Source organism: Schistocerca nitens, chromosome 2 (assembly GCF_023898315.1).
Source record: "Schistocerca nitens isolate TAMUIC-IGC-003100 chromosome 2, iqSchNite1.1, whole genome shotgun sequence".
Lineage (NCBI taxonomy): Eukaryota > Metazoa > Arthropoda > Insecta > Orthoptera > Acrididae > Schistocerca > Schistocerca nitens.
In genome coordinates, this window is record NC_064615.1 from 1,062,265,250 (window position 1) to 1,062,288,945 (window position 23,696).

A 23,696-nucleotide genomic window follows, 5' to 3' on the forward strand; every position below is an offset into this window, starting at 1 on the left:
TTCGAATTATCAGCCGATCGTTTCCAAATGCTTGGCCGGCACGATCACCTGAACTCATTCCCTGTGATTTCTGGTTGTGGGGCTACCTGAAGGACAAGGTTTACCAGGGGAACATTCTCACATGTGCTGATCTGAAGCGCAAGGTATCAAGAGAGGTAGCCAGCATACCTATGGACTTGCTTCGTTCTGCTGTGCAGAAAATAATCCTGCGCTTTCAGACTCTTCTGGACACTGATGAGCGCCATATTGATCCCCTTTTGTAGCAGTACTGATACCGGTATGTAATGGTGTGATGAACTGTAGCGGCACATTAAAGGCGTTTCAACTGAATTGATTCTGCATTATTTCTCTTTCCCATGTCCTTGACATTAGTGCTACCAAGTTTCATCCTCGTACGGTAGTTAGTTTCCGTGTTAGAACGTGTTAAATAGGGATAGTCAATTATGACCACCCGATATTAGAAAGTAGTAGTTGAATTCCTTTTGCTTTCAGAACCATGTTCAGTCTCCTCCGTATGCGTAGCAGTCAGATGTAGGGTCTGAGTATATAGTTATTCGGTCCTTTTTCTCTGGAAATAACTCTTGCAGATCTAAGCGATTCCGCCGGCCGCGGTGGTCTAGCTGTTCTAGGCGCGCAGTCGGGAACCGCGCGACTGCTACGGTCGCAGGTTCGAATCCTGCCTCGGGCATGGATGTGTGTGATGTCCTTAGGTTAGTTAGGTTTAAGTAGTTCTAAGTTCTAGGGAACTGATGACCATAGATGTTAAGTCCCATAGTGCTCAGAGCCATTTCAACCATTTAAGCGATTCCTTCATTCATCTGATCGTTTCTAAGGCTGATGCCCCATTTTTCCAGCTCTCTTGCTTGCTAAAGCCAGACGAGCTGTCATCCTACTGCGGGTGACACATACGAGTGTGTGTGTGTGGGGGGGGGGGGGGGGGGGGAGGATGGGGGGCTACATCTGGAGGGAGCTCAACATCGCGGCCATCAGCGCCCGTACGCTGGCTGTGTGAGGGGAATGGTGCTATAGAACACAAAATGAGAATAGCCTAAAATACAACTTAAGACCACATACGCTCCGTTGCACTCTTTTTTGCATGAACACACGCGACTCCTATCAACGGTATAATGGAGAAAGCGAGTCAAAGTAGACCATTACAATGACATCTGATCTGGACAGTTACTAAGGAGCAAATCCAGAAAAGAAGATCGGCGGGTCATAAAAATAGCAAAGGGATGAGCCAGTTGTTCTCTAACATACTAAAAGTGACGCGACCTAAGAGCTTAAGTAGAAGTGAAGATGAAACATAAAATCGTAAAACGCGTGCCACATTCAGCTCATCATCACCTAAAATTGAGTGCAGGTCTGTCGGTAAACCAGTTTCAACCCTCTCGTCATTACATAAAATACAGTGTTAAAATGTGGCGAACCGTAGCCAGCACACCACATGCACCACAAACAGGCGGTTCTTTACTTCTGAGAAGGAAGCCATGGGTCAGAGGGCTGTATCCCATCCGAAGTGGCGTTAAACAGACTTCATCAATTCGAACTGGCCAGAAGGGGGTGCGCCATCGCCTCGCTTTTAGTGAATGCACCTTATTTTCCGTCAGGCCCAGCCACTCTTCCTCCCAAAGACCCATGACAAACCTTCACAGCAATGGCAGCGCAGCGCGCTGAGGGATGGGGCAGTCAGTTACAAAGCCACTCTCTTCCTTACACGGCAACGAACCCAAAGACAACTACCAACAGTTCTTTCGATCTTTCGACATACACGAGCCAGATAACGCATTACAGGTATCTCGTATTCGGTACCACCTGTAAACTCTGTGTGTGAGTAAGCAGAGTGAGACCACGGTGGAGCAATCTGCCTGGAAGCGGAGCGCCCGTGGCGTGCGGCCAGTTTGTCGGACAGCTGGTCCGCTTCTGCCGTCGCGTGCCTGTGGTGGGCGTGGACCCCCAGTGGGGGCGGCTGGTTCGATATTACCGCCACGCCGGGGTATTTTGGGCCAGACAGGAAAAGCTTCGTGGCGCCAATTCCAGGAAGCAGGTGCCGACCAGAGTCCAGCAGTCTCAGAACAGTCTAAGTAAGCCAGCAAAATAAGGTGCTTCAGAAACATTCATCCTGTTTCACAAGCCTATATCTCCTACAAGAATGAAGACGGAAACATGAGATGAACTATAACTTACGCATAGGAATACAAAGTTTTTATTAAAAAACGGATCAAAATAAGATTGTATCAGTGGGAAGGCTGTGCGTCCGAATTATAATACAACGCCTAGAGAATGAAACACAAATAGGAGTAGAACAGGGTGGCTTTGCCTCAGGTCTATCCAGTGTAAGGAATATATTTACTATGAAAGAGACAACTAGGGGAAGGCATCAGTTTTATGGATTTATAAAAATAATATAACACATACTAGTAAGGAATCTACACTAAAGTGCCAAAGAAATTGGTACACCTGCCTATTTTGTGTAGGGCTCCCCAAGCACGCAGAACTGCCGCAACACGACGCAGCGTGGACTCGATTAATGTCTGAAGTAGTGCTGGACGGAACTGACATCATGAATCCTACAGGGCTGTCCATAAATTCGTAAGAGTACGAGGGGGTGCAGATCTCTTCTGAACAGCTCGCTGTAAGGCATTCCAGATATGCTCAATACAGTTCATGTCTGGGGAGTTTGGTGACTAGCGGAAGTGTTTAAACTCAGAAGAGTGTTCCTGGAGCCACTCTGTAGCAATTCTGGATGAGTTGGGCGTCGCATTGTCCTGCTGGAATTGCCCAAGTCCGTCGGGATGCAAAATGTACATTAATGGATGCAAGTGATCAGACAGGATGCTTACGTACGTATCACCTGTCAGAGTCCTATCTAGACGTATCAGGGGCCCCATATCACTCCAAGTACACACGCCGCAAACCATTACAGAGTTTCCAGCTGACATGCAGGGTCCATCGATTCGTAAGGTCGTCTCCATACCCGTACACGTCCATCCGCTCGATACAATTTGGAACGAGACTCGTCCGACTAGGCAACATGTTTCCAGTCATCAACAGTTCAATGTCCGTGTTGACGGGCCCAGGCGAGGCGTCAAGATTTGTGTCGTGCAGTCGTCAAGGGTACATGAGTGGGCCTTCGGCTCCGAAAGCCCACATCGATCATGTTTCGTTGAGTGGTTCGCACGCTGACACTTGTTGATGGCCCAGCACTGAAATCTGCATCAATTTGCGGAAGGGTTGCACTTCTGTCGCGTTGAACGATTCTCTTCAGTCGTCGTTGGTCCCGTTCGTACAGGATATTTTTTCGGCCGCTGCCATGTCGGAGATTTGATGTTTTACCGGATTCTTAATATTCACGGTACACTCATGAAACGGCCGTATGGCCGTATTATTACCACCAACTTTCAAATGGTGCACTGATCACCATTCAAAGATAAGGGAAATTAGAGCTTGTACTGAGGCGTTCAGACAGTCGTTTTTCCCTCGTGTGATCCGCGAGTGGAACAGAGAGGGGGGGGGAGGGGGGGGGGAATATAACTTCGGTGCGAATTGTGCCCTCCGCCACAAACTGCAAGGGTGGCTAGTGGCGTATATATGTAGATGTAGGAAAAAGCGAAACCACGCTAAACAAGTAATAAAATCACTCCAAGATTCTTACGATAAATTTATTACAAAGAAGAAACATTGAAAGGTGGCTACACTGAGCCACAGCGCCAGAGATCGCTAGAGAGCATTGTTCCGCCGCCTCCACGGGCAGTGATTATTGTCGTAGTGGTCAGTGCTTGTCGAGGACTCGTAGTAGTCAGTTCGTGTTCAGATGTGCTAGTAGGGAGTGCTTGCTGAGATGTGATACTGAAAAGTTCTTGTTGAGATGTGGTAATAGCGAGTCGGTGTGGAGATATATTGTATAGAGTGATTTTAGTCAATATATGAAGGTAACGAAACTTGATTTATTTTTCATTATTTCCATGTTTTAAATAATGCGTCATTACAGGTTCAGTCAACAAAGCATCTGGCTTGTGTTCTGGGATTAGAGTGTAATTCTGGTTTTCTTGAGTAATTATGGTATTTCTATTTACTTTTATTAATTCAGTATAAATGATATTAAAAATTTCTTGTGTTGTTGAAGAAGAACCGTGCCAGATGCGTACGTTGAGTCATACTCCCACACACAGAACAGTTACACTTGTGCTTTGGTTTCGTAGGTTTTATAGTTGCTGGGGACTTAATTAATTAATTGTGTTAATGAAAATTTTCATTTCATTCTTTGTTGTTGTTCTATGCAGTCAGATAGCGTAATAATACTAGTCAGGGCCAACCGTTACGAGACTTCGTAATCGGACAGACAGCTACTAAAGCAGAAATTAAAATTATTTTCATTTCATTTAATTATGCCCCCATGCACGTGGCGACCCTGCCAGGATCGTCCCTTGGAATTCTTCTGATTGTAAAAATAGTAGACAGTAGTATTGTTGTAGTAATTTGTAGTTTAGCAATTGTAGTCTATTTTGCATGTGTAGATTTGGTAATTGTCATTCTTCTAATGGTATTTTTTTTTTTTTGCAAAATTTCATTTCTGTTGTCTTGTCTATGGGTTTGACAATTAGTGCAATTATTTCAATTGTTCGATTAATCGTGTTTGAGGGAAACATTTCGTGTGAATGGTATTGTTGGAGATAAAGTGTCATTGTGTGTAATTTCATATAGTGACGAGTTTTGTATGTTTTGTAAATGATTACGCGGTCGATGAAAAAGGCAAAAATGATGGACAGTGAGAATGACGAAATTGTTGACATGGCGAACTCGCCAACACAGGACAACAGTATGATGAATAATGGAGTGGAAAACAATTTAATAAGTCGGGAAAATAGTCCGGAACCATTTCAAAATTTTTCTCAATCAGAAAATTCACAGAATACGAGATTAACGACAGAAGATTCTGTAATAGTATCGAACACAGATAGCTTTACAGCTATGACGAAGGAAACTGGTTTTGCGAGAAATGTTAGGGGCGAAAAGAATTTCGAACCAGATCATACGGAGCAGTTGATGAGTGCAATATTAAATTTGGGATCACAGTTACGATCTGAATTAAAAACAGAGATGGGAACTTTGGCAACACGGTTAGACTCACAAATGGAAACACGGATGGGAACAATGGAAACTCGGTTAGGATCTGAATTAAAAACAGTGGCAACACGTTTAGAAACAGAGTTGGAAACAATGGAAACACGGTTAGACTCACGAATAGGGACATGTTTCAAAAATATGAAAGATGAGTTAAAGAAAGAAATCAGAGAAGAAGTACAACCGATTTTGAATTCTCACAATAATAGATTAATTGCAGTAGAGATTAGACAAAGGGAACAGGATAGAGAACAGGAAGAAAGAGATCGCGTGATAGTACAAAAATTTTCAGAGTTAAATTTACAACGTGCACACGATAAGAAAGAAATATTTGAGAGAATCGAGGAATCCGTACCAAATGACAGAATAAATAATCTAACACAACAATATGAACAGTTAACTACCAAATGTGTCAACACTGAAACCCGAGTCGCGACACTTACGGAAGACGTAAATAAACAGAAAAAAAAATAGGTGACTTATCGGAAAGAGTTGAGGAGATTTCAGATAAATTGACAAATCTTAGTTTACATGGGGACAGAGATTCAGATGATACAGCACCATTGCCATTTGCAGAAACCGAAGAGTATCAGAACATAAATAAGCATGTTGAAAATCAGGGAAAATTTAATGAACGCGTGAAAATGGAATTTGAGGCATTAAAAAAGCAAGTCAAACAAATTGAAGGCGAAATCGTAGGAAAAGACGGCAAAGGAAATTTAAAATCGCAGATACCAGAGGGGTTTGAAGAAAATAATTTGTTTCATTTACGGGACGCAACAAGAGAGCGCCAGGCGCGCGAACTTGACAATAATCGACATTCAAACTGGGACAGACGCGGTAGGTCTTTGTCGCCACGAGGCGAAAACTTTGACTATAAACACGTTTTGACTGTTCGGAAATTTAAGATCTTCCGTAATTCTAAGAATGACATACATCCATGTGCATGGTTAGATCAATTTATGTACGCACTCCCACCAAATTGGCCACTAAGTCACAAACTGGAATTTATGTGTGGATGTTTAGAAAACGAACCGGCGACGCGGATGCGCGCACTCATTAGGGATTGTAATAACCTAAATGATTTTTATCATGCATTTCTATCGGCATATTGGTCCGAAAACACGCAAGACAGAGTCAAACACAGTCTTATTATGCAGCGTAATTTCAAACAGTCTGAGTTCCGCACGCCAGCGGAATATTTTGAAGACATGATTCGAAAGAATCAGTTCCTTTCCAACCCTTATAGCCCGACTGAATTAATTCGCATTTGTTTAACTAAGCTGCCACAATCCATAAGACAAATTGCTTTAGCTGGAAGATGTAAAGACGACATCGAGACTTTTAAGACTTTATTGCAAGAACTTGAGTATGACAACGACGACGGGACTTCTTGTAACTTTTTCAGTAACAGTAATTACAATAGATTTTCAGAGAAAAGGGATAGTGATCGGAACGGGCGTTATATGGGTAATTTTGAGAATGACAGACGTAACAGACAGGACAATAGATACCAGCCTTATGACAATAACAGACGTTCTAACAGAGATTACACAGACAATTATAATAACGGTAATTCTTACCGGAATGATCAATCATACGGAAACAGTAATCGGTATCATCAAGACAGAAATTATTCATACAATAATAGAAACTCTTACTACAGAAATAACCAGGGTAGTAGGTCTAACAATAATTTCAGAAGTGACAGTCGAAATTATACAAGAAGTAGTTATGCAGGCAGACAGGAAAACAGAAATTTTAATAACAGACACAACCAAGAATTTGCATCTAACAGACAGGAAGGACCTAATTGGCATCCTCCGCGTGGCAGAAATTCAGAGAGACAAGTGGAAATAGTAGAAATTGATCCGCGAAATGTCGGGAATAATCAAAGACGTGACGCAAACAATCGACAATGACTAGCAGCTTCGGCTTCTGGCAGCAATATAGACGGTTCAGAAAGTAACGACACTACGACTTTACACTACGTACGCCTGGAAGACATGAGAGACATTTTGTTAGACGAAAAGGAAAATAATGTAGACGCATTTTTACATCCTGTTATTGAAGTATGTGTGGGTAAGAATAAGTTCACTGCAGTTTTAGATTCTGGGAGCCCATTGAACGTCATTAGGGAATCAGTTTTTCGAATATGTGAAAGAACTATTGCCTGTCCTGTGTTACCTATTTCTAAAACTACAATTCGAGGAGCGATTTCTGGAAAAAGTGTGGAAGTTAAACAACAGGCCAATCTAAATTTCATTTGTCAAGGATACGAATTTTCTGCTAATTTTATTATTGTTCCATTACTCAACACACAAATTATATTAGGTATGGAGTTTCTTAACACACATAAGGCAATTTTGAACTTTAAAGAAGGAAGTGTGAATTTGACTGTTGCCGGAATGCCGTAATGTTTGAAATTTTTCGAGTGTTTAGCAAGATCTGAATCAGATACAAAATGTTTAAGGTTTCTTACTTCTGATGCTTTCGTTGAGCATTATGACGACAGTGTGTTTATTCATGACAATGACAATAGATACAGAGACGCGATGGAGGATATAATTAGTAGCGAAGAATTAATTAATGAAAAGGTTAAGAAAGCTGAAGTGCCAGATGACGTTGTAAGAGAAGAGCTGCGCCACATTTTGACTTCACATGCTACAGTGTTTAGTCATCACACAGGAACTATACAAGGCTTACAATATTTATTTAAAGTAAAAGAACACACACCATTTCGCGGGAAAACGTACGCTATTCCTTTGGCTTACAGAGACAAGGTTAAGAATGAACTTCAATACATGTTAGATCAGGGCATTATTGAGCCAGCAGTCAGCCCTTATACCAGCCCATTACACGTTGTTCTTAAAAAGGATGGGTCAATTCGTTTGGTTCTGGATTCCAGACGGATAAACAATATTATTATTCCTGAAACTGACCGTCCACAAAATTTAGATGAACTTCTTCAACATTTCCATGGAATTAAAGTTTTATCCACGATTGATATGCGCGCAAGTTTTTGGCAAATAGAACTCCACCCTGATTGTAGAAAATATACTGCTTTTTTAGCCTTTGGTAACTGTTACCAGTTTCGGAAATTACCGTTTGGACTTACTGTATCTTCAGCAGCATTAATTCGTAGCTTAAATGAAATTTTACCTGTTTATCTTCGTGACAATATTACTTCATATGTTGACGATATTCTTATTGCTAAACGTTCTTGGAGTGAGCATAACAAAATTTTGGATTCATTATTACGTATTTTTGCACGAGTTGGCATGACAGTGAACTTGGAAAAATCAGATTTTGGTCGTTCTCAGGTGAAATTTCTCGGTCACATTATTTCTACAGAAGGTATTCTCCCTGATCCAGAGAAACTAGACGCTATTCGTAATTATGCTGTTCCTACCACAAAACGTGATGTTCGTAGTTTCCTTGGTGTCTGTAATTTTCTTAGACGCTTTGTTAGATTGGACAATTTGGCCACACCTCGTTTATGTGAATTATCTGGAAAAAATTCTAATTGGTGTTGGGATGAGGAAGCTCAATCAGAATTTGAACAACTTCGTGATGCTTTAGTTGCTGCTCCACTTCTTTCACATCCGGATTTATCTAAAGATTTTTGTTTGGCGACGGACTCATCATACAAAGGCCTAGGTGCATATTTATTTCAAGAGATAGAAGAAGACGGCGTTGTAGTACAGAAAACTGTTGCCTTTGGAAGCCGTGTTCTCTCTAAATCAGAGAAGAATTATTCGATTACGGAACTTGAAGCTTTGGCTGTTGTATGGGCTTTCACAAAATTTCGCACATTTTTGTTTGGCAGACATACTAAGGTTTACACCGATCATCGAGCTCTGGAATTTCTTATGTCGACAAAATTAACTCATGGCAGATTGTCACGATGGGCGTTGTACTTACAGGAATTTGATTTTAGTATTGTTTACATACAGGGATCTTCAAATATTGTTGCTGATGCTTTATCACGTGCACCTATGGGTTTGAAACAAAGTGCTGAAGAGGACTGCAAAGAAAACCATTATTGTTTGATGTACATTCAAGGTGTTGTGTTTGAGAACTCTATTTCGTCTTCGCTCCAGGACATCGCTAAGGAGCAAAATAAGGATCCAATCTGGAAGGACATTAAGGAGAAGTGGAGGAGAAAGGAAAGCGTAGCGATCAGACAGTATTATTTAGTTCGCAATGATATTCTTTTTAAACGAAAATCGGTCGACAACTCTGTTTGGTTAGTTTGTATTCCTGATGAGTGGGTCAATAAATTGATTTGGTACACAGATTTCAGTTATGCGCACTTTGGTCCCAGAAAATGCTTTCATAAATTACGAGAAAATTGCTACTTCAGTAATATGGAAAAACGTATTCGATCTGTTCTAGCCAAATGCAAATTATGTCAAAAGGCTAAACCGCCAACTGTTTCTCACAGAGCACCGTTGTTTCCTATCATTCCAGCGAAATTAAAGGAGATGGCTGCAGTCGATTTGTTCGGTCCAGTGGTTCGTTCTACTAATGGTTTTGCCTACATTTTTGTAGCAGTAGAATTGACATCAAAATATGTGTGTTTTACACCGTTACGCAAAGCAACAGCTCGTTCAGTATCTAATGCTTTCATCAAACATTTTCTTAAAGAAGTGGGTCATGTTGATAAGGTTATATCAGATAATGGATCACAGTTTCGCTCTAAAATTTGGCTTCGTACTCTACGGCGTCGTAAAATTAAACCAATCTTCATTTCACTTTTTCACCCTCAATCTAATGCTTCAGAAAGATGGATGAAGGAAATCAATAAATTGTGCCGTCTTTATTGTCATCAGAATCACAGAACTTGGGATCAGTATCTTCATATTTTTCAAAACATTCTGAATGAACTTCCTAATGACTCAACTTCTTTACCGCCTCTATTGATATTAAAAAATAAAGTACCAACAAATCGCATTTCTGAAATCGTTCCTTTTCCGCCTTCACGGAAACTGCGGCATTCTGAAGTTGTCAACCTGGCTCTACAAAATATTGCATCTGCGGCTGCTAGAAGAGAGAAATCAGCTAAACATCCTGGTCGTTTAAAAATCTTGTCAGTTGGCCAAAAGGTGTTAATTAAGTCTCATCGTTTGTCTCACAAAGGAAAAGGCTTGTGTCGCAAATTTTTTCTGCTTTATAACGGTCCATATAGAATTCGCAAAATTATACATGATAACACTGTTGAAGTAGAAACTCTTAAATCTCGACGCTCTAAGGGAATACATCATATATCGAACGTAAAAATTTTTGTGGAATGACATACTTTAGAGAAACTAACAGCTACATGTAAACATGCGGAGAGTACAAGGATACCGCGCCGTGTTCCGGCGGCGGCACATACTCAAAGCAACAGTCAAGTCTGCGCGCCGCACAAGGCAGTCGTTGACCGCAAACAATCACTTCCTACGTCACGCGCCTACAGCTGATCGAGCGCTCAGTGCGAATGCACTGACAGACGTAAATAAATACACAGTTTAATTTCTCCGAATAAATTCTGTATAAAGCTATAAGGACTTCATAAATTATGTTATTAACGTTCAGTATTTTTCAGGATACGGTTGTATAAAGTATTTAAGACCTTCAGGTAAATTCTGTGCGTGTCCGACGTTAAGACGACTTGCTTTGGAGAAAATTTTCAGGAAGAATGTCATTTCGAAGAAGAAAGTAATAAACAAAAAAAGGTAACGGTTAATTGAGTTTATTTTTCAGGTAACATAATTCCACTTAGGTACGTACTTTAGACGTAATTTGCTGCTCGCGATTACGTGACTCATACTTTGTGCTAAATTTTATGTTCTATGAATTTACTTGTGAAGCGACGTGCTTGTGTACATTTGCTGATTTTGACAATTATTGATTAATGAACAGTGTTATTACTTGTGTATATTATGCATCGCTTGGCTGCTATGCTTTTTCACTGATGTCATATTTTTCTATTATGTGCCTGCTGTGCTTATTTATTTAAATTATAATTGTCACCTGATTAATTGTGCTGATGTGGTTAGATATGTAAGTTATACTTTGTGATTTATCTGCTTGCGCCTTCATGTTTACTTATTAAGATTACATATAAACATTTATTTGCTTATGCTGATATGATGCTAATGACCTGTTTATTATGATAGATAACATATTTGCTGCCTTGCTTATGGATTGCATATTTACACATTTCTGTTTTGTTGTCTTAACTACTCTTCAATTTAGTATATAGAAATGCTGATATACTGTGTACAAACATAGAGACTAGGTTACACTATGGTATTAATTGTAGATTGTTCGCTTGGCAGAGCCTTGTTATAGGGATTGTGCTGCATCCACTTGTTGACATTCTGTTCTCTACTGGTATATTTACTCGCTATTGCATGTTTTGCTTACGCTCAGTGCCTTATATTTTTAAGATAAGAAAATGAACTGCTATAATTCGACGAACGACATTAGTACAAGAAAGTCATAGAAGTCACATGAGCTGAGGTTTTATGGAAGCTGTATAAATTTATGCTAATAGGAAGGAAGCTAACGACATGACAGACCAAAACTAGGTTTAGACCATTGACAGTATTACACTGCATTTTGGTGAGCAATTGAAATAGGAAGTGACACTTGACACAAAAAATACTCCACATGTTTGCTTCTGCTATGATTCTTGAAGTGGTGTACACACTGTGAAATATTATGATCATTCACACTCCGTAATCGTACTTAATCACTGAGAGTTATTCGAACTAAAGTCTGTTAGAGGTCATGTATGCATTTCTTTTATTTAATGATGGACAAGGAACCAAAATGTATCTTATAATTTATAATGAGTAGAAAATTTGGGTCAGATGGATTACACAGAGGTTGTGTGTGGACACTGTGTCTTCGGATTGTATGGGATGCTGAATTGAAGTTGCACTAGGATTTTGTCTGTACTTGTTCGAGGAGACTGACTAGAGGAAAGGTTGTTATGGAAGTGAAATGATATTGGTGCTGAGGTTTATATGTATCGACGTATTATTGAGGTATTGAGATTATGTGAAGTTGATGATTATTCGAGTTTCGTGGACAAGAGGTAAGGTAAATGAGGTATTATTGAAGTATTAAGATTAAGTGATGATTATTGGAGTTTTGGTGGATAAGAGGTAAAGTAAGTGAGGAGCATATTTTTTTTGGTTGGTCCATATGGAACAAGGAGGATGAAGATGGCAGACTAGAACACTCAAGTAGAAGGAAGATTGCCTACACACACACTTTGTTAAATCAATAAGCAGTATACACTTTTTTTTGAAGAGAGGAAGCATTTGCATATCTTGGTACACGACAGTTGTTCAGCAACAGTACATTTTGATCTGGCTTGGCAAACATTGGTCTTGACATGATGACTATGACATTGACTAACTATTATTGACTGTTATACTTTGCTGCCACTACTACTTGATACACATGATGAACATAAAATTTTGACAGAATTGCATTTACACAGTTAACACTATTCAATTACACAGTAGCACTAATGTGGATGAAAGATGAGTGAGTGTGTTTTCCTTTTATAATCCCAGAGAAGTGATCCCAACCTATCTCCTAAATATTATTTCACTTGTTTGTTGTGGCTTGCACTGACACCCATAAATATTATAGGTTAACTGTTATTGTGTACTGTAATAGTTAATGTGACAATTACCTGATATCATTTGTGTGTTTATTATGATTTGTATGTTTAGTGTAAGAGCATTGATAATAATTTGTTAAAGAAATTGTATGTGCATTCAAACTATTGTTCATGACTGAACTGTCTCAGTAGTTATGGTGAATAGTATGGACTGTTACTTGCACTTTTTCTACATGATTGGTGCCACAAGGACATGTTTAATTTCTGCTGATGAACTGTGTGATCAGTGATTGTAAAAAAATTATGGACTGTTACTTGTACCTTCTCTACATGATTGGTGCCACTAGGACATGTTTAATTTCTGCTTATAAACTCTGATGAACAGTGTGATCAGTGATACTAGATTTTATGGAACTGCTTCTGCTGAGAAATGAAGTCACCTGTTGCTGTGTGCACCTGATCAACATTGCTGGTGCCACTAATGGACTGCTTCTACTGAAATGGTGTTACTTGTTGATGTCTGCACCTACTCAACATTGCTGGTGCCACTAATGGACTGCTTCTACTGAAATGGTGTTACTTGTTGGTGTCTGCACCTACTCAACATTGCTGGGTGCCACTGATGGACTGCTTCTACTGAAAAGATGTCACCTGTTGATGTCTGCACCTGCTCAACATTGCTGGGTGCCACTGATGGATTGCTTCTACTGAAATGAAGTCACCTGTTGCTGTGTGCACCTGATCAACATTGCTGGTGCCACTAATGGACTGCTTCTACTGAAATGGTGTTACTTGTTGGTGTCTGCACCTACTCAACATTGCTGGGTGCCACTGATGGACTGCTTCTACTGAAAAGATGTCACCTGTTGATGTCTGCACCTGCTCAACATTGCTGGGTGCCACTGATGGATTGCTTCTACTGAAATGAAGTCACCTGTTGCTGTGTGCACCTGATCAACATTGCTGGTGCCACTAATGGACTGCTTCTACTGAAATGGTGTTACTTGTTGATGTCTGCACCTACTCAACATTGCTGGTGCCACTAATGGACTGCTTCTACTGAAATGGTGTTACTTGTTGGTGTCTGCACCTACTCAACATTGCTGGGTGCCACTGATGGACTGCTTCTACTGAAAAGATGTCACCTGTTGATGTCTGCACCTGCTCAACATTGCTGGGTGCCACTGATGGATTGCTTCTACTGAAATGAAGTCACCTGTTGCTGTGTGCACCTGATCAACATTGCTGGTGCCACTAATGGACTGCTTCTACTGAAATGGTGTTACTTGTTGGTGTCTGCACCTACTCAACATTGCTGGGTGCCACTGATGGACTGCTTCTACTGAAAAGATGTCACCTGTTGATGTCTGCACCTGCTCAACATTGCTGGGTGCCACTGATGGATTGCTTCTACTGAAATGAAGTCACCTGTTGCTGTGTGCACCTGATCAACATTGCTGGTGCCACTAATGGACTGATTCTACTGAAATGGTGTTACTTGTTGGTGTCTGCACCTGCTCAACATTACTGGGTGCCACTGATGGACTGCTTCTACTGAGATGATGTCACTTGTTGGTGTCAGCACCTGTTGACCATTGCTGGGTGCTACTGCTGGAACTGTCAACTGCTTATTCTTGGGCTGTGGAAAGCGTTTATGTGAATATTTGTATAAACTGATTTTTTGTGTATTACTGTTTGTGAAAAGTTATGAGACTCTTACCTGCACATATTCGTCATTGCTGACGCTATTGATTGAACTGTTTAACCACATAATACTTGTGTAAACTGTTATGTAAAGTCACATGTATGAAAGAATTTGTATTGCTTACTGTATTTTATATATTAGGTTATTGAAAGGTCAGTGCAAAGCCAAAATTTTATCTAATTATGTGATATTTACGTATTAATATTATCTTTTATTTTTGTCTGTATTTTTTTTTTGACGAATTTGGTGGTATTTTCACCACCAATGCTGGCAAAAATACCATCAAATTCTAGCCGTGGAGGAAGGGCATATGAAAGGTGGCTACACTGAGCCACAGCGCCAGAGATCGCTAGAGAGCATTGTTCCGCCGCCTCCACGGGCAGTGATTATTGTCGTAGTGGTCAGTGCTTGTCGAGGACTCGTAGTAGTCAGTTCGTGTTCAGATGTGCTAGTAGGGAGTGCTTGCTGAGATGTGATACTGAAAAGTTCTTGTTGAGATGTGGTAATAGCGAGTCGGTGTGGAGATATATTGTATAGAGTGATTTTGGTCAATATATGAAGGTAACGAAACTTGATTTATTTTTCATTATTTCCATGTTTTAAATAATGCGTCATTACAGGTTCAGTCAACAAAGCATCTGGCTTGTGTTCTGGGATTAGAGTGTAATTCTGGTTTTCTTGAGTAATTATGGTATTTCTATTTACTTTTATTAATTCAGTATAAATGATATTAAAAATTTCTTGTGTTGTTGAAGAAGAACCGTGCCAGATGCGTACGTTGAGTCATACTCCCACACACAGAACAGTTACACTTGTGCTTTGGTTTCGTAGGTTTTATAGTTGCTGGGGACTTAATTAATTAATTGTGTTAATGAAAATTTTCATTTCATTCTTTGTTGTTGTTCTATGCAGTCAGATAGCGTAATAATACTAGTCAGGGCCAACCGTTACGAGACTTCGTAATCGGACAGACAGCTACTAAAGCAGAAATTAAAATTATTTTCATTTCATTTAATTATGCCCCCATGCAACATATACATGGAAGTATACGTGGAGGGCATAATTTCACCCATGAAACGTCGAAAAAGTTTAATCAATTGGAAAGAGACAAAGCTACAATTGATGTAATTAATGAAGAACAATGGATAATAGATTATAAAAATTACAGTATAGTGAAACTGCTGCAGCAAAAAGGGAATACGTGCCTCACCGATACGATAAGACGATTCAATAACAGACGAGTTCCAACTCGTACTAAAATGTCTAAAAATTTTTGAATAGTGCGGCCCTGTGAGGGAGATAAGGGTTTAACATTTATTCAATGAATTCTGGCGTTGTAATGAAGTTTCTGTTAACTGGAAGACCGTGGAGGTAATTATCTCAAAAAAAAGGAGGGGGGGGGGGGTAAGAAGAGCAAGCGACTATTACAAATGTATAAGCCTTTTAAATGCACTTTGTAAAACTTACTCAAAACATTAAATAATCGCTTGAGAGCAATAGCAGATGTATTCCTGGGAGAAGTGCTAAGTGAATTTAGGAAGAGACGCTCTCCGAACGATAACATTTTGAGCATTAAAAGAATTCTAGAACAACGACGAGAAGTCAGTCGAAAAACATATGCTGCCGTTACTGACTACGAGAAAGCTTTTCCCTCGATCATTAAAACGACTTTTGTCAGTAATGGAAGAAACAGGATATCCAATGCATCTGATATAAGCATAAACTTTTATGAAAGTTCCAAAATAATGTTAAACTTCGGTGGCTCAAGAACGGAAGAGACAATAATAAATCAAGGTGTCAGGCAAATATGTAGCTTATCACCGAGTCTCTGTCATATATTGAGAATCTGTTAAGCAAATGGAAGAATGTACTACGTGAAGAAATACAGCTGGAAAGAAAATATCATATGTACGTTATGGTACGTGCAGCTGATGAAGTCCTAATGCAGGATAGGGACGGCGATTTACAACCTTCCGTGTATAGATTACACGAACTAAGAAAGCAATGCTAGAAAATGAAAATGTCCATTAAAATTAAAGTTGTGTCAGTATGGATTGTTATTTAAGACAAGGCTCTGGAACAAGTCTCCAGTTTCAGATAGTTGGGGTATGATAACTTAAATAACGATGATGTACAGAATAAAACCAAATTTCAGCAGCTACATGGAACTACAAATAAAACTTTAGTGAACAAGATGGGGAAAGTTTGCAAAACAAAGGGTGTGTATGTCTGGCTTTAAATGTTGTGAACCCCAGATTGAGATAAAAAAAAGACAAAACATGAAATCGGCTAAAATGAGATTTTTGAAAATCTGTCAAAGGTTTTTCGTGGAGAGATCCTATAAAAAATGAGAACATACGAGAAGAGTTAGAAAAATTACACTTAAACGACAAAGTAAAAGGATACAGGAAGAAACTGAGGCACCATTTTCAACGTATGGAAGAAGACAGAATTCTCGTCATTGTAAGAAAATACAAACCCTAAGGAAAGAGATATGTTAGAAACTGAAAAAATGATAGGCTTAAAAATGTGGAGTCAGAAGAGGCGTATTGTGTAAATAACGAAGTGAAGAAGAAAATGACACGCTTCATCCGTCAACGACAGGTCATTAAATTTTATCTCTTATCTTGCTGTTTCTAACCTACTTCCCCCTGCCTCACCCCCCCCCCCCCGCTTTCCTCTCTACCCTTAATGAGTGTGGTGATAAACGGCTATGAAGAATGGGGGGTGGAGGGGGGGAGGTGGAGAAGGCGCGCGACGGCACAGAGATATCTCCGCTGCTTGTAGAAGCGAGTTAACAGACGTCCGTCTGTTAGGAAACCAGTTTCTTGTGAGCTGCTCCTGTTACGTGAGCGTCGCTCAGTGTCGTGTCTGGACTAACCCAACCAGAGTAATCAACACGGGCTCGTTTTAACCCTGCCCTCGGGACAGCCTTCTTATCTGCCAAAGATTGAGCACGCGTCTCCACTGTAAGCCACACTGGAGCAAGTCTTCCTTCTCAGCCTTACTAAGTCACCAGTGATAGTTCGCGACTTTCGAAAACAGGCGAAATCACGAAATGGCGCTTTTTCATATTTGTTGCCTAATGTGCCTTTGTCAGTGACTGACAATGTCTGTACAATGGTGCTACGGCTTCGAACTCCACAGCCACGTGTTTCAAGAACAAAATTTCATATGACTAGTTGTTTTTACCTTCGCTCAAATACACGCACTGGAGGAGATCGAAAAGAATCTTGTGTGGCTACCCACTTCAAACAAACAGGGCAGTGGCTCTACAGGCATTGCATTTCACTCTAACATTCTGTAGCGAAGATAGCATTGATTCTTTTTATTTCAGACAACTATTTTTGACAGGCTTTCCTATCATCTTCTGTTCTTCAAAAATTGTTACAAAATATACTCATTGTGACTTGGAACCTCATATCAAGTTGTCATAATAGTGGATAAAAATGTGGCACATTATACAAAGATTTGTCAGAAATAAAACATTTACAGCCAAGAAACACCTTGTGCACATGGCTTTGTCCATGTATGTGGCGTTCATAGATAAAACAATTTTGTTTTTTTGTAGTTGTCTTCACAATTTGCATTTGTACAATGACATCAGCATGTAATAGTGTATTACAATATTTGTTCTTGTTTATATGGACCCCTTCTGGCGCTCTTTCTTTCCATTTTCGGAGGGCGTTGTCTATATAAATATTAGAAAGAGTACGCGATGAAGTACACCCTTCCCTCTCACCGTGGTTTATTAAAACCTTTTCCCCTGCGTAATCCGTTATACATTTAAATTTTAGAAATCTACTAGTTTATGGATCCAGTTGAAGTAAAATAGTAATCCATCGATATGTTCTTCACATTATTTGTTGAAATTTCTTGACGTACCTGTCCAGTTGCCGGTAATCGTTCAAGTTCAGTTACCGGTAATGTATCTTGAGTTTTATATCTATGTCTCTGAAGCATGAAGTCTGGAGAACAACACAGGTCTTTACAGAAAATGAGTGAAGCCACTCTACTCTCCTTTTCAAACGACGTTAAGTTAAAACTTATGCAGGTATTTGCAGACGTTCCATCTCACTGGAACTGTGCTGAGAGACGGGAAAGGAACCACAGTGACAAGACTCTAGTCAACACCCGCCACTTACGTTGCGCATGTGCAAAGCTTCTCGGTCTCTAGCACGCGTGCGCTATTTTTGGGGCACTGAAGATTTGTCACAAGCACGTCACCCTCGGTAGAATTTACTGTAATTGAATGTCAGTTCATGACACATTGGCGACAAACACCCTAAAAAAATCTTGAGATTAATTATACTAGAAACATACTGTACCTAAATTCCGATATTCGGCGTGGTCGTGTCGTTAGAGATGTCAAGTTACTGAGCTGAAGGAAGAGCATTCGCGTCCTGCTGTATGTCAATTTTTTCTCTTTTTTTTCATCATCGCATTTGTAACAGATTCTGAAACCAGCAACGATGTTTGTATTCTTGTCACAACTATTTGGCCATTTTTCCGAATATGTAGCGATATTTCTGTGTCCTTGTTAGTGATGCTTGCGTTTGGCTAGTGTTCTGTAATTTTATTTAAGACATAGATCAAATTCCACCTATGACATACAGAATCTGGAGGTAACTAGTGTATGTTCGAAACGGGTGATATTAGATATGTGACTCTTTAAGAAAAGTGCACCCTCAGTTATTTTTGGATTTAGAGAAAACTTACGACACTGTTGACTGAAATACGCTCTTTGAAATTCTGAAGGAAGCAGGGATGAAATAAAGAGAGCGAAATGATATCAAAATTTTGTACAGAAACCACACTACAGTTGTACAAGTCTAAGGACATGAAAGCGAAGCAGTAGTTGAGAAGGTAGCGAGACTGTATTGCAGCCTATCCCCACTGTTACTCAATCAATAAAGGAAATCAAGGAGAGTTTTGGGAAGAGAATTAAAGTTCAGCGAGAAGAAATAAAGCGAGAGGTTTGCCGATGACATTGCGATTCGCCCAGAGACGGCGAAAGATTAAGAACTCCAGTTGAACGATACGGATAATGTTTTGAAAAAGGTTGTAAAATTAACAACAGAAGTAAAAACTAGGTAATGGAATGTAGTCGATGCTGAGGACATTAGGTTAGGGGTAAAACTGCACTTGGCGGTGTCCATCGTTTTTATGTTTGCGTGCTGCTCTTTGTAACTGTTCAAAAAAGAGTTCAGATGTGTGTGAAATCTTACGGTCATCAGTCCCTAAGCTTACACACTACTTAACCTAAATCATCCTAAGGTCAAACACACACATCCATGCCCGAGGGAGGACTCGAACCTCCGCCGGGACCAGCCGCACAGTCCATGACTGCAACACTTGAGACCGCTCGGCTAATCCCGCGCGGCAGTAACTGTTCCCGTGTTGAACACTGGGAAGTGAACACGACGAATAACTAATTACAAGTGGGTAGCGAATGACACTGGTCGTTCGTATTTTCCTATGCTTCGTAAATGAACCTAGCTGGTATTTTGTTTCACTTGCAGCAGTTTAAGCTGAGCTTATAGATCTCACCTCAACTACCTCGGAAATTGCGACATATTACTGAAAAACAGTCATATTTGTGACAACCGAGATCATAGACTTTATCGTAACACGTTTGATCAGCAGCAGTTTCAGGTTTGCTATTAGGTCGCAACCTAACTACAACCCGGAAAATCGTGATGTATACCGAAAGCATGATTACGTTAAACGATTCTCATTGGCTACCACATGCTATCACCGGACTGACTACGACCAATTACTACGCGCTGGCAACAGCAGCAAGCAGAGGAAGAGCCGTCGACACCGTAAGTGCAGTTTAGCCAAAATACGTAATGGAACGCAAAGTCAGGTTTTTTTTTATTTCGGCAGCATAACAACTGATGAAGGCTCACCTAGAGAGGATATAGAACCCAGATTGCAATACCAAGAAAAGCGTTTCCGGAAAAGAGGAAATTGTTAATTTTTTATATACGAGGGGCGTTTGAAAAGTCCGTGTAAAGTCCGAGAGATGGTACCACCGGCGCGTATCGAGTTCATGTTTAGTTAGTAGCATCTTCGGAAAGAACGCACACCAAGTTTCAGCCATATTCGTCTATTTCTTTGTGTTTGGCATTCGTGTGAATCAAGGAAGTCGAGTGATTATCAAAAAATGGACGAAGAAAAATTTCGTGTGGTGATTAAACATTACTTTATGAAAGGCAAAACGCCTCAGGAGACTAAAGAGAAGCTTGATAAACATTACGGTGACTCTGCACCTTCGATTAGAACTGTTTATAAATGGTTTCAAAATTTTCGGAGTGGCCATATGGGCGCAAGTGATGCTGAACGTTCTGGACGCCCTGTGGAGGTTACGACTCCAGAAATCATTGATAAAATCCATGATATGGTGATGGATGACAAAGGCGTTAAGGTGCCTGAGATGATAGTGCTGTGGGCGTCTCGAATGAACGAGTACATAATTTTTTTGCATAAACATTTGGACATGAGAAAGCTATCCGCAAGATGGGTTCCGCCATTGCTCACGCTTGACCGAGAGCGGAATCGTGTGAAGTGTGGCAAGGATGGTTTGCAGCTGTTCAGGAAGAATCTGCAGGACTTTAAGCGTCGTTTCGTCACTGTAGATGAAACATGGATACATTCCTGAGGCCAAACAACAATCTAAACAATGGGTTACCAAGGGAGAATATGGACCAAAAAAGGCGAAGACCAGTCCTTCATCCGAAAAGGTTATGGCTACTGTCTTTTGGTATTCGCAAGGGATAATCCTCATCGATTATCTGGAAAAGGGTAAAACTATTACAAGTGCATATTATTCATCGTTATTGGACCGTTTGAAAACCGAGCTTCAAGAAAAACGCCGGCGATTGGACCGCAAAAAAGTCCTTTTCCATCACGACAATGCACCAGCACACACCTCAGCAGTTGTGGTCGCAAAATTAATGGAAATAGGATTCCAACTCTTTTCACATCCCCCCTGTTCTCCAGACTTGGCTCCGTCGGACTACTATTTGTTCCCCAATTTGAAGAAATGGCTGGCGGGACAAAGATTTTATTCAAACGAGGACGTGACTGCAGCAACTAATAGCTATTTTGCACACTTGGACAATTCCTGTTATTCGGAAGATATCAACAAATTAGAACAGCGTGTAGAAGTCTAAAAGGAGACTATGTCGAAAAATAAAAAAAAAGGTTTACCCGAAACACGTAAGTAGTTTTTATTTTCGCATGGACGTTTCAAACGCCCCTCGTATATACATCCACATGTCCTACAATACTGGACCGACTTCAATCAACCTCTGTACACACATCCCCTACTGTCAGGCAGCCATAGATTTGGGGGTAAGAACCACTACCATGACGTGATAATGATACGCGTGCAAACCTGCCACATCGTGCATGACATTTTAATTTATTACTTCTATGCTACTAACTGTTCGCAATAAATTTCGCAGACGGAATTCACGTTTGTCGCAAAATGCTCCTACATTATATCATGGTACCAGAAATAGTTCAGGAGATATGACGTTAAACACTGAGATACGAAAAAAATGCCGCATCATGCATGAAATTTTAATGCATTTATTCTTTAGTAGCGAGACACTCCTACAATTGATTCAGCTTAAGGAAATCTCTGATACCTGGCAGCACTTCTGACAGCTTGGAACTGCTAAGCGTGAACGGCTGTAGCGGGAAACAATAGCCGTTTCGAAGAGGCGTTGCCGTTGAGACGTTTACAAAACAGCGCTGTAGAAACGCGAAGCAGCCGCTCCCAGCGTACAGAAATTGACCGGGATACTGTAGTTGTGTTTGTACAGTATGCGTATTTCTTTGTACGATTCAAATGGCTCTAAGCACTATGGGACTTAACATCTGAGGTCATCGGTCCCGTAGACTTAGAACTACTTAAACCTAACTAACCTCAGGACATCACACACATCCGCGCCCGAGGCAGGATTCGAACCTGCGACCGTAGCAGCAGCACGGTTCCGGACTGAAGCGCCTAGAACCGCTTGGCCACAGCGGCCATCTCTTTGTACGACTGTTTCATAGGCTGAAGGTTTTACGCATACTTAGAAACGATTTTTTCAATATTACACAAGAAACAGTTCATTTTGGGTTTTAGTTTTTAATATAAAATTGGCAAAATAAATACCCAGGTAATGTTGGGTGTGTAGCCAGTTTGAAATAATTTTCGGTGTTAGTCGTTTTTCAGTACATCTGTGGAGTGTACTCTTGTTCGGAAATGCTCTTTCCTTCGCGCGGGACTACAGCCAAATAGATTTCTTGGAATATATTTCCGCCGTTTGACTTTAATTATTCACTCATTTCTTTTTATGCAATCATGATTTCGGCTTTGTAGCCATTCCCTAATGCATGTTGAGATGTTAAAATATGTCTGATGTGTCTGTGACATGTCATCACCGGCCGTTGTGACCGAGCGGTTCTAGGCGCTTCAGTCTGGAACCGCGCTGCTGCTACGGTCGCAGGTTCGAATCTTGCCTCCGGCATGAATTTGTGTGATGTCCTTAGGTTAGTTAGGTTTAAGTAGTTCTAAGTCTAGGGGACTGATGACCACAGATGTTAAGTCCCATAGTGCTCAGAACCATTTGATATCATGACAAAATGTACAATTAAGCCAAATGGCGGAAATTTCTTTAAAGAATTTTCTACGGAAGCGAACGTCGATGATAAACACTTCTAACACGAGAATCTAAGCTTTTGAAATGTGATGTTACAGTAGAACGCTGAAGATAGGAAGTTACAGCGAACTACTAGTTTCAGCTTAACTACAAACAAACACGTTTGATCGCTAAAAAACTTGTCACAGCCAAGGACTAGCAAAATACTGCTATGCTAAGGCCAAAAACGGGCATTGCCACGAATTTTACGGGAGTATACATTTTAAAGATTGAATAATAAACAAGAAATCCAATGCAGGCGTTTTTCTAACATCCTTCATGTCAGCTGATGACATGGTGTACTAATTTAGACCTGTTGTTGATTTCGGCTGGCACTCACAGGACGCACACAACGTAAAAGAAAAGATAAAAGACAAAATCTGATGTATCATATTCCACAACCTAAAAGAAGCTGTACGTATGTACTTCAGGAAAATAATAAAAGCGCCACTGAAGATGCCACAACTGTGGTGAAACATGTTTTGGTGATAATTTTTGTACTTGCAGAAAGGCTGACTCATCCTCAATTCATTTTTCTGTA

The 23,696-nt window shown here is 40.3% G+C and overlaps 1 protein-coding gene across 2 annotated transcripts in view; it reads right to left on the reverse strand.

Moving 5' to 3' along the window:
* The window catches only part of LOC126237431 (androgen-induced gene 1 protein-like), a 250,226-nt gene that overhangs the window by 210,494 nt on the left and 16,036 nt on the right, over window positions 1–23,696 (reverse strand). The gene's annotated exons all lie outside the window — the stretch shown is intronic.